The following is a 15,927-nucleotide window of genomic DNA, read 5'->3' on the forward strand; positions in this document are numbered from 1 at the left end:
TAGGCCTACCTCTGTCAGTACTGCTGAATGCGGATAAAATGCTGCACGCTCAGACAGCGGTGCGGCGGATTCTGCATCCAAAACAGCAGAGGCATTACAACACATGTCTGGCGTGGCTGGGACTGATAGTCCACACTGGTTCAGAAGGACGAGTGCGCGCGCGGAGAGGCAGAGCATTTATGACAGCCAGAGGGGTGTCAGCTGACCAGGCCTGTCAGCTGACAATTCTTTCAGTTCTCATTGGTCCAGCACTTAGGGGAGGCGCTGGTGAGCGCTGGTGTATATATACTGGGTGCTGGTCATTCCTCTGGTGTCTGGCGTTGCGTTCACTACGTGGTAGCGCTCAGACCCTGTCAGTATCTGTGTTATATTAGACCAGTTTCCAAGGTGTTGATGACCACGGAACTCACACCTTAGTCTAGGAAATTCTGTTATCATCTGTGTTATTATCTATTATTATTATTATTATTATTATTTATTGTATTTATAAAGCGCCAACATATTACGCAGCGCTGAACATTAATTTAGGTTACAGACAATATTTAGGGGTGACATACAGCAATATGACAATACAGGAATAATAGAAAACCAGATCACACAGCACAGTATGAGTACAAGGTAATGCTTAGTCAGTCACTGGATTGAGCATGGAGATTAGGCAAGTTAGGTTCACTCAGATGCATAGCATGGGTTCACAGTAATGGAGGTGTATGATCAGGTAGGACACAAAAGGAGGAGGATCCTGCCCAAAGGCTTACAATCTAGAGACCATTTTTCAAGGTGTTGACGACCACAGAGCTCACACCTTAGTCTAGGAATTGTTGATTATTTGTTATGACCTTCTGCTTTTCTGACCATTCTTCTGATCTCTGATTCTGTACCTTTGTCATTCTGATACTCTGTTGCTAAACTCGGCTAGTCTTCGGATTTCGCATCTGTCTCCTGTCTCTGTACCTGATCTGTCAGTCTGTTGCCGACCTGGCCTGTCCGACCTCGAGAACTATTTCTCCTGTTGGGAAATAGTTCACAGACCTGTCAGTGACACTTCACCTTTGGTGTCACTCACTCTCTGATCCTTCCTACTCCCAGCCTGGCTCCGCCCCTTGGGGAGCCTCAGGCCTTGGAAGGAATCTGTTCTCAGGGCAGTACCTCCTCCTGCCTCGCACCCACTGTAAGGGTGCTCTCCTCAAAGTATTACTGTTGCACCAAACACTCATATATTACCCAGGTGTCCAGAGGTTAGAGATATATCTGATTATCGGTGATACTGCAGATCATCTATAATCGGGTATATATCTGCATTCTCGGTGATACTGCAGATCACCGGTAATCAGATCCTCTCTGTGTTACACCGATCGTTACACAATGTATTTATTTTGAAATAAAGGTGTATTTTTCAATTTTCGGATTCTGGTTTTCTCGTTATACTCTAGCAATAATTTCAAGCCCTATTCTGCAAAAATAACTGTAATACACCCTCATGGAATATATATTGTAACCACTTTACCCCCCCAGTGCTAAATTTCTCCGTCCCTCTGCGCACTGCTTCACCCCCAGGGACGGAGAAAGGCGTACTTGCTTGTTCACTGGCTGGGAGTGGGCGGGGACCTCGCGCGCACACTCCAGCCAGCCAGCACAGCAGGTGACTAATTGGATGTTAGGAACAAGCGTTCCTAAATCCAATTAGACGCGCCGATTGCGGACACAATGGGAGACTGCTTCAAACAGAAGCAGTCTCCATTGATAACACTTAAATGTAAACAAATGTGCAGCGCGCGATCGCGCGCCCCCCGCGCACACAACCCCGCTCTGCAGTGCAATGATTGGTTATGGGGACCCCAGTCCCCAATAACCAATCATATCACTGAAAACAATCAATGGAAGCAGCGCTGCAAGGCACAAATAGCGCTGGTGCTTCAGGGGTAAAACCCCTCCGTTGTGAAGTGGTTAAAAGCTAAGTCTCTAAGGTAACAATTTATGTATTGTATTTTAGTTCTGTAACTTAATTTTTTTCTACAAGTCTGTTATATGGGGGCATTGAGCGGGCATAAGGGGTCAGATTGTTATAGATATAGGACATTTATAATTTCATATTTTTTATTATCATTTTTGTGAGCCCCCACATTTTCCTGTTTGGTTAGAAGCAAACAAATGGTTTGACCCAACACTCTCAATGGAGACAAGCGTGCTATAGCTGATCAGAACTTGTTGCTCATCAAGTTCAAAAATAGCAAAAAAAGAGATATCAGCAGCACCGCTACAGTGAAAAAGTTAGCTCTTTTATTAGTGCAGTAAAATCATGTGGCAAAGATAGAGCTGGAGGCAACTACAGCCCGCTGTTTCGAAGCGACATGCTTCTTCTTCAAGTTGCAAGCTCATAATGACAAACAATGTTCTCATACCTTCTTAAATATGGCCACACATTCAAATGTCAGCCAATCCACAAATGAGACTTGAGAAGTGACCAATCAGAGCAGACCAAAAGAATAGAGGACCTGATGGGGAACTTCAGTACACAGGAAGTACAACCCACAAGTGACCTCAGTGCAAGAAAACACTCCCATAAGAAAAACGGCTGCTAAACCACACCCAAAACGGACCTGATGGGGAACTGCCATGTACGCGTAAAAATCACCTGATGCGTAAAAATGTACGCATAAACCCCAAACGCGAAAACGCATGAAAACAGTATGCTAAAGGCATCCACAATGAATGCCAACAAAAAAAATACAAAAGACAAAAACCAGTAAAATATATATATGCAAAAATGTACAAATATTGATATGCTCTGATTGGTCACCGCTCATGCATAAACATAAAGAACCTTAATCACATAAGATATAGAAAAGTATAGGAACAACCTTAAGAAAATGTTATCTCAGTGTAAGGCTTGGTGGTGTATTCTCCACAGTCAGCATGCAACGCATGAGCTGGCGTGGAGGAGGTACACACACCAGCACAGGGAACAGGCTATCCCTAGTATAGTGGAGGGGAGGACTGACTCCAATAGGAGATTGTGGCGCACAGAGCCGGTGCAGATCTGACAGCCACAAACAATGCTTTCGTTATAACGTCTCAGCGCAAAGTAGCGCTGAGCGCATAAACCAGAACTGAGGAGATCAGGACAGGTAGACAGAATGAACGCTTGCTAGCTAGCGGCTACTTAGCGACAGCAAGCGTCCAAAACAAGACAGACTGGAATGAGGCAGCCAATGCGATTGCAGCGATGGCGTGCCTCACAAAGACAGGACAGGATAGTCAGGAAATAGCAGGATCAAGATAGATGAACGTAACACAGACAAATATACAATAAGTATGTTTTCCTAGCGTATTACAATTACAGCTATCAATTAAACTATTTGTAACGTCTGACTAACATATGTATATATCGGCAATGAACCGATATATGACATAAGCAGGAACGCTGACTAGGACTGGAGTAATACAGGGAACAGGACTCAGAAGGATTCGCTATCTCTTCGCAGAGATGAACGCAATCCACAAACGGTAACAGAACAGGATTCAGAAGGATTCGTTATCTCTTCGCAGAGATGAACGCAATCCACAAACAGTAACAGAACAGGATTCAGAAGGATTCGTTATCTCTTCGCAGAGATGAACGCAATCCACAAACGGTAACAGGACAGGATTCAGAAGGATTCGTTATCTCCTCGCAGAGATGAACGCAATCCACAAACGGTAACAGAACAGGATTCAGAAGGATTCATTATCTCTTCGCAGAGATGAACGCAATCCACAAACAGAACCAGGAGCAGGGTAACTACCTCAGCACGGGTGGTCACGGTACGCGCATCCTACCAAAACGTGCTGGAAAGCTGACTAACTGCACACAGGATATAAACAGTTCGTGTACGTATACATCAGCGACACTGATGTATCAACGTAACACAAATACAAGGAAAATAATAAACGTGCTGGTATGCATATATATTGGCAATGAACCAATATATGATGCAAAGACCAGCAAAGTATCTTTAGAACAAGAAACACGATCGAGGGCTGAAGCGACAGCAAGGCAGGCTTAAACTGAAGCTATGAAAACCCAAGGAAACCCTGCAGGAAGCAGATCTTTATACTGAGGTCATCCAATGGGAGCAGACATGCAGATTCCCACACAGGTGAATGATAATCAGTCACAAGCTGACAGCAGGGAAAGACAGACAAAGCTATGCAGCTTGCATGGAAAGACATAAGAACTGCCTGAGCTGCAGCACTACTACTTCCAGCAACACCTGCTGCAGCAGCGATCATTACACTCAGAATATAAATACTAGATACATCCCATACATTTATTTGTCTTTTGTAATTTTTTTACATGTAGTGTTATGCACAGTTTACTTTAACTATTTGCGTATGTTTATACGCCACTCCCATCTTTTTATGCGTACGCTTTGTTAGCATTTATTCAGAGGTTTTTACGCATTATTCTTCCACGCGTTCCTAGATTTTTTGCGTATATTTTTACGCTTTTTACGCGTCTTTTCTTGTTGGCATTCATTGTGGATGCCTTTAGCATACTGTTTTCATGCGTTTTCGCGTTTGGGGTTTATGCGTACATTTTTACGCATCAGGTGATTTTTACGCGTACATGGCAGTTCCCCATCAGGTCTGTTTTGGGTGTGGTTTAGCAGCCGTTTTTCTTATGGGAGTGTTTTCTTGCTCTGAGGTCACTTGTGGGTTGTACTTCCTGTGTACTGAAGTTCCCCATCAGGTCCTCTATTCTTTTGGTCTGCTCTGATTGGTCACTTCTCAAGTCTCATTTGTGGATTGGCTGACATTTGAATGTGTGGCCATATTTAAGAAGGTATGAGAACATTGTTTGTCATTATGAGCTTGCAACTTGAAGAAGAAGCATGTCGCTTCGAAACAGCGGGCTGTAGTTGCCTCCAGCTCTATCTTTGCCACATGATTTTACTGCACTAATAAAAGAACTAACTTTTTCACTGTAGTGGTGCTGCTGATATCTCTTTTTTTCCTGTTTGGTTAGAACAAATAATCACTGCATTCAAGCCAGCAGGAATAATCGAACAATGGAATAATCACTTAGATTTGCTTTGGGAACATATGTTCCCATTCACCAATCTGTTTACTACCGCTGCCCACTTTAGATGCACGGCACTCATGATTGGGAAGGCTGGGTATCTACACCCCTGGGAGCTCAATTACAGATTTCAGGGACATAGATACTCATCCCGCAGGACACCAGCAAATAAGAATACTCAAAATAAATGTGACAGTACTTTTCCACCTTCTTTTTGGTACTTTTTTCATTTGCAGAGTGCTGAAAAGTTATTTTGGTACTTAGGCCTATCTGTATTTCAGGCAGAAAAAGAGTACACTGCAATTAGCTGATTCATCATGAATCAACTGCTCCATTCTGTACTCGGGTGGCATCGCTGACTTATTCACAGTGATTGGAACTGTGTGACAGGGCAGAATTTGTATCTCCCTGACTTCTGCAAAATGAACTTGGCTCCCTGCACTCTGATGTTCTTATCTGGCCAGGCAGCTCGCAGCCTTAAGCTCTGGAAGAGCAAGAAGGGTCAGGCTCCACTTCCTCTGTAGTTTCAGTTGTGCAAGGGGGCTGTTCAGACCCCTTGCAGCAGAGGTACCAGGCAGAGATGTGTCTAGACCAGATAGGAGATCCCTCCCCCCATCTCCTCTTTGATTCCGACATCAATTTTGGAAGATGAATGGAATGGAGACTGCTGAAGGGAACAGAGCAGCTGATTCGTGATAGTTCATAGTTACATAGTTATTTGGATTGAAAAAAGACATACGTCCATCGAGTTCAACCAGAGAACAAAGTACAACACCAGCCTGCTCCCTCCCATATCCATGTTGATCCAGAGGAAGTTGAAAAACCCTTACAAGGCATGGTCCAGTTAGCCCCAAAAGGGAAAAAAATCCTTCCCGACTCCAGATGGCACTCAGATAAAATCCCTGGATCAACATCACTAGGCATTACCTAGTAATTGTAGCCATGGATGTCTTTCAACGCAAGGAAAGCATTTAAGCCCCCTTTAAATGCAGGTATAGAATTTGCCATAACTACTTCCTGTGGCAATGCATTCCACATCTTAATCACTCTTACTGTAAAGAACCCTTTCCTAAATAAATGGCTAAAATGTTTTTCCTCCATGCGCAGATCATGTCCTCTAGTCCTTTGAGAAGGCCTAGGGACAAAAAGCTAATCCGCCAAGCTTTTATCGTGCCCTCTGATGTATTTATACATGTTAATTAGATCCCCTCTAAGGCATCTTTTCTCTAGACTAAATAAACCCAGTTTATCTAACCTTTCTTGGTAAGTGAGACCTTCCGTCCCACATATCAATTTCGTTGCTCGTCTCTGCACCTGCTCTAAAACTGCAATATCTTTCCTGTAATGTGGTGCCCAGAACTGAATTCCATATTCCAGATGTGGCTTTACTGCTTTATACTGCTTTAAAATCTCAGTATACACTTTTTTTTAGCCTGAGTGTCAAGCAGAGAAGCCATTCTGCTAGATGGCTTAATAGGTAAGTACCGTTATTTTTAACAGAAGATGAAAAATGATCTCCTAGGAGAAAAAGTGAATTGAATAAGGGCCATATTGGGAAGAAGAATGTTTTTAGCTATTACTACATAGATGAAGTTATGTCCACTTACTATACATCTTGGAAGTAGATCTCTTCAGTTATTGAAATTGAATTGTAAATTGACAGTTTAGTTACAAGAGAAGACAAGCGTAATAGTGTATATTATTATAACTACTGTGATGGAATGTATGCATTGCCACAGCAGCCAATCAAAGTCTAGGTTTTAGTTTTTCTTTGTATCTTAGGGCACAAACAATGATTTTCTAGGGGTTGCTATGAGTGTCTACCTTGTTTTTTGCCTCACATTGTGTATAATCCTAGTGTCTCTCTTCTTTAACTCTTATCATCTTTTTTCCCCGTCAATGTGCAGTTATTATGGCTTGTCTTCCAACCATCTGGTTACAATCCCTGAACAGCGCCAGAATATTTAGAAATGTTACATATGCTAAGGAAGCAGCTGGAAATAGAGTTGGGTGGTGCTTCTTGACATTTTATTCTTTTGAAGAAGACAGAAACTGTCTCTTAATTATCCCTGACGAATATGTGGTTCAGTCTGGCACCATTTTGAAATTGATGTAATGGAATTCGTTGTGAATTTAGAAGTAAAACGATGTAGCTAGCAGCCTGCAGTCATTTAAGAGAATGTGATTATTTTACACATTCCATGCATGTAAGTCTTTAGAGAGATGCTACCTATACTTTGGACTCCTTTACGCAAAATTTAATGTACGGTACCTACACATAGTAGCATATAGCAGCTAGCTCAATTACTTGTAGCTCCTAACTACAGATTGTTCAGTTTAGGCAAAACTAGATTTTTTCTTAACTTATTTGAATACCCAGTAAATACAACTTTTTTTTTCTTGTTGGATATAATAAAGTGAATAATAATTGCATGCTTGCTTCAAAAGTTCATTCTGCAGTTTCACAGGGCTATGTACTACACTCAGAACAGTGGCAAAGTGGTTGGCGATACTGTCCTGGAAATCTAGAGTCCTTCTTGCATACTTCCTCCCATATCCAAAAAAACATACTGATACGTTAATTGACACCCAAAAATCTACTGTAGACCAGGGTAAGTCATGTGACTGGCAGCTTCATTGTGTGATACTTAAAGTACACTTGAAGTGAGAGGGATACGGAGGCTGCCATATTTATTTCCTTTTAAACAATATCAATTACCTGGCTGTCCTGCTTAACCTCTGCCTCTAATACTTTGAGCCATAGACCCTGAACAAGCATGCAGCACATCAGGTGCTCTGACTGGATTAGTGACATGCTTGTTTCAGGTGGGTGATTCAGGCATCAGAGTAGCCAATGAGACCAGCAGGACTGCCAGGCAATTTGAACTTGTGTGTGAGCACCAAAATTAAAATAAAATATATAAGAAAATCTCAAATAGCAGCTGAAAAAATACAAGTACCAATGTCCTACAGATATATAGAATAGATTTCAGTGCTAGCATCTCCTGAACAATCCAATCTTATGTACTGCCTGTAGACGATAAAATAACCATGACCATAAACTTAAAAGGCTTACCAGCTCTAAACAACCCACATTATAAGGTTGTTGTTAAGACATGGATGTCACTCCCTGTCTCCTCCAATATCTTCACCCCAGTCGTCTCTGTTAGTGGAATCGTGGATTCGATGGCTTCCTTCCTCAATTGTAAATCACGTGTCCATAGTTCCTCACAATAATTAATAAAAGTGGAATAGGAAGATATAAAACTATTTATTAAAACTAAGCTTATAAAACAAATAAAAAACTAAAAAGTAAATTAAAACTTACATTCGGAGACCCTCATCACAGGATACCCCAAATATTAAAAGAGTCCTCTATTCAGGTAATCCCAGGTAGGGTATTCAGTATGATACCGTGTAAACTCCAACCACCAACCATGTAGGATTGTTTGTGGAAACCCAAGATGAAAGTGTGCATGAGCTCTTACTGACATGTTTAACCCTCCTGGCGGTTTGCAAAAAAATCGCCAGGGGGCAGCAAATCTTTTTTTTTAAATTTTTTTTTTTTTTTTTCATGTAGCGAGACAAAGTCTCGCTACATGATAGCCGCTGCTCAGCGGCATCCCCCCAGCCCCTCCGATCGCCGCCGGCGATCGGAGATCCGGAGATCCCGTTCAAAGAACGGGATCTCCCGGAGGGCTTCCCCCGTCGCCATGGCGACGGGGCGGGATGACGTCACCGACGTCATCGACGTCGTGACGTCAAAGGGGATTCCGATCCACCCCATAGAGCTGCCTGGCACTGATTGGCCAGGCAGCGCACGGGGTCTGGGGGGGGGCGGCTGCGGCGCGACGGATAGCGGCGGATCGGCGGGTAGCGGCGGCGATCGGGCACTGCACGCAGCTAGCAAAGTGCTAGCTGCGTGCAGCAAAAAAAAAATTATGCAAATCGGCCCAGCGGGGCCTGAGCGGTGCCTTCCGGCGGCTTACCCCGAGCTCAGCTCGGGCTTACCGCCAGGAAGGTTAATGTTCTTTTTAAAGTACAGTATTGCAGAAAAAGTATTAGCATGATATAAAAGTATATTATTAGTATTATTATATCAGTATTATTTATCAGAAGTATTAGTGGCACAATAGTACATTGTCAGGGAGGCATTTTAGAAGTCATCCAAACTGTCTTTCAGTATTTAGCTTCCTAATGACTTTTACATTGAGTATTGGGTACCGTATATATCTGGTATTGTACATAAAAGTATCTGTGGTGAATCTTGGCTGAATGTAAACTTAAAATAACCCACCTCTTCCTTCACAATAAAGCACATTTCTACACTGGATGAAATGTGCACAAACCATGCTGTAGAGGTAGTATTTGCATGGGTTACTTCTTACAAATTGATAAGTTAACAGTTTCCCCCATTCGCCCTGTGCTGTGTCCATAGGAATGTATGGGCTGGAGTTGCTCACTTCCTGTAGGAAAGGGGTAGAGGCTAAATGATCATGTGACTATTTATTTATCCTTCCATGGACTTTTACAGTAAGTTTGCTATAATGGCAAAAATTATATCGTTTACACTTGAGATATACCGTATATACAATATATATATATATTTTTATTACAATCCTGTGTAATGTACTGTTGGTAATTTGCAGCCATGAATTTCTCCAGGAATGGTAGTTTCACAATAATTTAGGGAGGTAAGGGGAGACTGCTTAGAATATCATCATTAATTATCACTATGAAAGTATGCAGAGAAATGAAATAGATAACTGTTGATACTCTTCTGGTTACTAGGTTTAATTAAGATATATGAAACTTTGAGTAAACATTGAAGGAAACCTGACTGATTAAGTGCAAATTAAAATTACACTTATACTTAAGCAAGAGAATTACCGTACATTCCAAAGTGTGGTCAGCTATGTGTGTAGGACCTGACAAAAACTTGCTCACTTTAGGCCAGAAAATTGTGCAAGCTCTGATTGTGGATCTGGAAAAAATCATGAGTATCACATGTTGACGATGAAATGCATGAATATTTTTATGTGCTTTTTGTTAGGACACAATTTCTATGATGAACCCAATTAGGAAAAACACATTTCATAAGATGTTTCTAGTTCATGTTACACCTGAAATAAAAGTGCACACGTTAGAGCAGGTTCTGTGTCCAAATGGGTTGTTCTGCCTGTACTGGATGCAGGCAAATTCGGAAGCAGTAGATTTGGGCGCATGAGACAAGTGGACAAAAAGGGCGCCCCATTCACTTCCATTATAAATATCGTTTAATGGGCGCCGAACAGGGAAAAAAAGGCGCCGGAGATTATTAACGTTTTAACAAAGGCGCCCGGAGATTTTTAAGGATTTATAACTATGTTTGTGATGATTTAACTTTACAAAATGAGCCCGTGACGAATAACGTTTATGAAGATACTAAATCACTATTTCTAAAACATTTCTAAAACATTATTATCCACCCCAAAAAATTATTTACATTTTTTTATTTACATTTTTTATTTATTAATGTCTGTAAAACATTATTATCCATAGGGGTCTTAGGTTTAGGCACCACCAGGGGGGGTCTTAGGTTTAGGCACCAACAGGGGGGTCTTAGGTTTAGGCACCAACAGGGGGGTCTTAGGTTTAGGCACCAACAGGGGGGTCTTAGGTTTAGGCACCAACTGGCGGGTCTTAGGTTTAGGCACCAACAGGGGGGTCTTAGGTTTAGGCATAAACAGGGGGGTCTTAGGTTTAGGCACCAACAGGGGGGGTCTTAGGTTTAGGCACCAACTGGGGGGTCTTAGGTTTAGGCACCAACTGGGGGGTCTTAGGTTTAGGCACCAACAGGGGGGTCTTAGGTTTAGGCACCAACAGGGGGTCTAGGGGTTAGGGATAGGTACAGGGAGGGTTTTTAATAAACGTAAATATAAGTTTCACTTTACAAACAGGGAAGATTAACGTTTTAAGAATTGCCGATCTCATACACATTATTTAGTGATTTATAAATTCTTAAAACACTATTTGTAAACGAAATTCTACACAATATTTCTATAAACGATATTTCCATTTAACGTTTATACCACGCGCCCTTTTTTCCCGACGCCCTTTTCGTACGTACGCGGCAAATTCTACAATCAAGCCTCACTTTTCAAAAACCCAACTTTCTGCCTGCTCCAACTATTTTACATTCGTACCTGATAGTAGCAACTTTAATTTAAGTTGATGCGTATTTTATGTTATTTTTGTTCAAATAAATGATGCTTGTAGCTGGACCAATCAAACACAGCAGCTGATGATTTGAGTGGACTAATTTCAAGCTGCATAATTTTGCATAGAATCTACATCAACTTGAAATTATTAGCATTTCATTGGCCATCTTTACTTGTCACCTAAACTTTTATGACATGTATGATACTTTTATCCTGCTATCATTTACAAATATATGAATTCCCCTGTCATCGCAATGGATGGTATGCGCTTTCCTTAGCCTCAGGTCTTTGATCAGTCCTTCTACACACAGTATTTTGCACCACTCTTCCAGCAGCAATAGTAAAAAAACAAACAAAAAAAAACAACTGATGTTAGGTTTAACTGACCACCACAAATCTGAAAGGAAATTTTTTTATCACACTAATTTTGTACTGACCTCACCTCTACATAATGTTTATTTCTTCTAACTGCTTCTTTCTTTTTTTTTTTTTTTCTTTTTTAGGTAAGATATTTATGAAATTTTGCATTCCCGTGTGATATACAGCAATGGTATGTTACATGTTGTATGTGAAGAGTATACCAGACACTTTGCTTATTTTAATACTGGAGATTGTGACCCTGTTATCAGTACAGCAGTGTATATATTATTCATCAAGTTATAATTTTACTTTTTCATACCCCTTTTAGTGAGATCCCTTCCATATGTTTTGTATGCGAAGAAATGTGTACAGCTAAATAAGGGACTTGTCGTAAAACTTTGTCCAACTATGCACTATGCAACGTTTATCCAGTTGAGTAAATAATCAATATTACGCCAATCATATATCCATCATGGAATATCAGTGGTTTATAGCCATTGCCTGCTGGTAGTGCAATTATGGGATTTTTTTTGTCTGAACATTGTTTGCCTTTTTTCTTCTAGCACTCAGTTTTTCATAGCCAGATATAGGCTGTCAAATGGAAGGCTGTATTAATGTGTGTGCTTATGGTAATGTTAACATTATCTCTGTTGTTGTCTTTTCCAATTAGGGAAGATCATTTTATTGAAGCATTAAAACTGGTGTATGTAAAACAGCAATTACTATATTAAGGTTCTGGTATGCCAATCATTAGTCCTGGTACTGTTATCAATATTCCACAATTAGTTTGCAATTATATTTTGTTCAGTATTTGCAGTGCTTGTCCCTGTTGATTGTCCATTGGTTACCTCCATAACATAAACCCCCCTAATGTCCCTCCCCACCATAAATGATATCTGATGCAAAATCCCAGCCCTACCTCCTTAACTTTGGATTGCCCAATCCATACCTTCCCTCCCTTTTCAATGTGTGTCCTTTTCTGATGCCTAACCCTCACGTATTTACCCTAATTAAGCAATCTAACTTTCTCATAATCTAGCACCTAACCCTACCTGATGCTCATCTTCCATTGTCTTCATTTACAGGCATTTATTTTTGGTCCTTGTTCTCTGCTCTTGTATAGTTGAGCAGCATTTATCATCTATAGGACATGAGTTTGGTGCCAGCATTTGGCAATTATGAGGATGAGCACTAATGCCCAGTTCATGACCTATTTATTGTATACTAAGAACCTCTTATAGGACATTAACTATGCACCAGTATTCCATTTTTACTGTTACCCACATTAAATGCTTTGTATTGGTTAGCAGCATATAGGGCCTGTTTAACATTGCCCTCTATGACATTGCCCACCACAGTCGTAATTAGCACTGTCCCTTTTTTGCACTTCCATTAAATCCACTTGCTCAGTACTAAGCATGTTCTATTGGGCCACTAAACAGCTTTGATCCATCAAAGTATGGACCCTCTTAAATCTCCAAAGATGTCCTGTGGTAACTTAAAGCCCTTTGCAGTCAGGAAATACTGTTGCCATAAAGGGGTGTACATGGTCTGCAGTGATCTTTAGGTTGGTGGTAAACGCCTAAGTATTATCCATGTGATTTAAAACCATAATTCATCATACCAGGCTATCTTCTTTCATTTCTCCGTCTTCCGCTTTTGATATGCTCATTGTAAGCATTTGGACTAGAGAAGACAAGACAAATAACATTTTTATTGCGCTTTTCTCCTGGCGGACTTAAAGCTCTTGAGCTGTAGCCACAAGGGTGTGCTCAGTAGGCGGTGGCAGTGTTAGGGATTCTGGTCCAAGAACTCCTTGCTGAATAAGTGCTGACGTACTGAACAGGAAGAGCCTAGATTTGAACCCAGGTCTCCTGTGTCAGAGACCAATACACCATCCACTTACACATACCATACACTTAACCAATACACTATTCAGACTACATCTACCAAGCCCCAAATGCAACAAGGTGGAGTGCACTGTGTGTTCTGGCACCTTTCGCTCATGGCCTGCCAAAAGTTTCTCAGCAATTTGTGCTATAGTAGCTCTTCTGTGGGATCAGACCCACAGTTGTCAGCTATCTAGCCATCACAATATGGCCCTTGTTAAAATCGCTCAGATCTTTACACTGGCCGTTTTTCTGCTTCCTACACATCACCTTCAAGAACTAACTGTTCACTTTTCACTTCTTGACAGGTGCCATCCCAGCGACAAAGCCAGCATTATTCATTTCACATATCAGTAGTTTTATCGTTCTGGCTGAATAGTTTATTTTCCTTCCTTTAGTTTTGTTCCCTGCACTGATTGAAAAATCCAGGCAAAAAGGGAATTCAGTGTCCCTGGGCATCTTCATTAACACTTTTATCTGCATGTTTAAACCAAGAAAAGACATAGGGTTATCATTGTGTAAAAGGTCAGCATGGATGTATTATGTCCATCCTAGTCATCAGTGTTTCATTCTCATCTCCAGTAGTGTGAAGACACCTGATAAACTTCAAACAAAGCTCTTAACTCAGGGCAGCTTTCCCTTAATCTGTAGGTGATGCAGGTTTAACAACAACCTCTCAATGTGCTTCGTAATATAATATATTTAGGAACGTCTACTTTTGTTGTAATGGATTTAGTCTGTTGTACAAAAGTGTAAATTCATAGTTTGCTCACATATATAATATCTCTCAGCACGGGTAACATCTGAAGCACGATTTATTCCTAAAGTTTAACCAAGTCCTTCATTATTTTGTCTAATCTTTGAAGTTTCATACAGCTTAGGTTTTTATGTCCCACTCAGCAGCAAAGTGGTTAAAGGTTTTAGCGTGCAGACTGGCCAGCAGGAGCTGGCGGTGTATAGCAAGGGGGACGCCAGCCTGTCTCCAAACTTTTTAGCCCTCCCCAAGTGCAGAGATGAAGGAAGAACCCACTATAAATCACTGGAGATTAGAGACCCTGTTCTTGCCGACTCTGCAGGGTTGCACTGCTTAATGTCAAAGCCTCACGTATTACTTTAGCAGCTCTCCTTTTCTTTATTAATTCCACTTTGAAATAAAAAATGATGATCTTTCCAGTAAGGGGGAGAATGCCTAAAAGGATTTGTAAACTATCTGTTATGTTACATTACAGAGACTAATAACTGGTGAGGGAGCCCCTTAACATTTTTGTATCAATCAGTAAACATGGAGAGCAGGATGTGTAAAGATATCCCCAGTTGTGGCTCTGGCTTTTAGTACATGACATGCATTGTCAACATCTTGGGTGGAAAGACACTACCCTAAGGATAGATTATATATGTGCACATATTCTTCACACTACAGTATGGATAGATTATATGTGTGCACTTATTCTTCACACAACAGTAAGGATAGATTATACTGTATACTGTATGTGCACATATTCTTCACACGAAAGTAAAGATAGATTATATATTGTGTACATACTCTTCACACAACAGTAAGGATAGATTATTTATTGTGCACATATTCTTCACATGACAGTAAGTATAGATTAAACATTGTGCACATATTCTTCACACGACAGTAAGGATAGATTATATATGTGCAAATATTCTTCACACGACAGTAAGGATAGATTATACTGTATGTGTGCACATATTCTTCACACAACAGTAAGGATAGATTATATACAGTGGGTGAAAAAATTTGCCCCCTTCCTGATTTCTTATTCTTTTGCATGTTTGTCACACTTAAATGTTTCTGCTCATCAAAAACCGTTAACTATTAGTCAAAGATAACATAATTGAACACAAAATGCAGTTTTAAATGATGGTTTTTATTATTTAGTAAGAAAAAAACCTCCAAATCTACATGGCCCTGTGTGAAAAAGTAATTGCCCCCCCCTTGTTAAAAAATAACTTAACTGTGGTTTATCACACCTGAGTTCAATTTCTGTAGTCACCCCCAGACCTGATTACTGCCACACCTGTTTCAATCAAGAAATCACTTAAATAGGAGCTATCTGACACAGAGAAGTAGACCAAAAGCACCTCAAAAGCTAGACATCATGCCAAGATCCAAAGAAATTCAGGAACAAATGAGAACAAAAGTACTGTAATTGAGATCTATCAGTCTGGTAAAGGTTATAAAGCCATTTCTAAAGCTTTGGGACTCCAGCGAATCACAGTGAGAGCCATTATCCACAAATGGCACAAACATGGAACAGTGATGAACCTTCCCAGGAGTGGCTGGCTGACCAAAATTACCCCAAGAGCGCAGAGAAAACTCATCGGAGAGGCCACAAAAGACCCCAGGACAACCTCTAAAGAACTGCAGTCCTCACTTGCCTCAATTAAC

The 15,927-nt window shown here is 40.8% G+C and overlaps 1 protein-coding gene across 7 annotated transcripts in view; it reads left to right on the plus strand.

Annotated features, from left to right (window-relative positions):
• BCAS3 (BCAS3 microtubule associated cell migration factor) overlaps window positions 1–15,927 on the plus strand; it is a 1,423,373-nt gene that overhangs the window by 1,092,308 nt on the left and 315,138 nt on the right. The gene's annotated exons all lie outside the window — the stretch shown is intronic.

This window comes from Hyperolius riggenbachi, chromosome 2 (assembly GCF_040937935.1).
Source record: "Hyperolius riggenbachi isolate aHypRig1 chromosome 2, aHypRig1.pri, whole genome shotgun sequence".
Lineage (NCBI taxonomy): Eukaryota > Metazoa > Chordata > Amphibia > Anura > Hyperoliidae > Hyperolius > Hyperolius riggenbachi.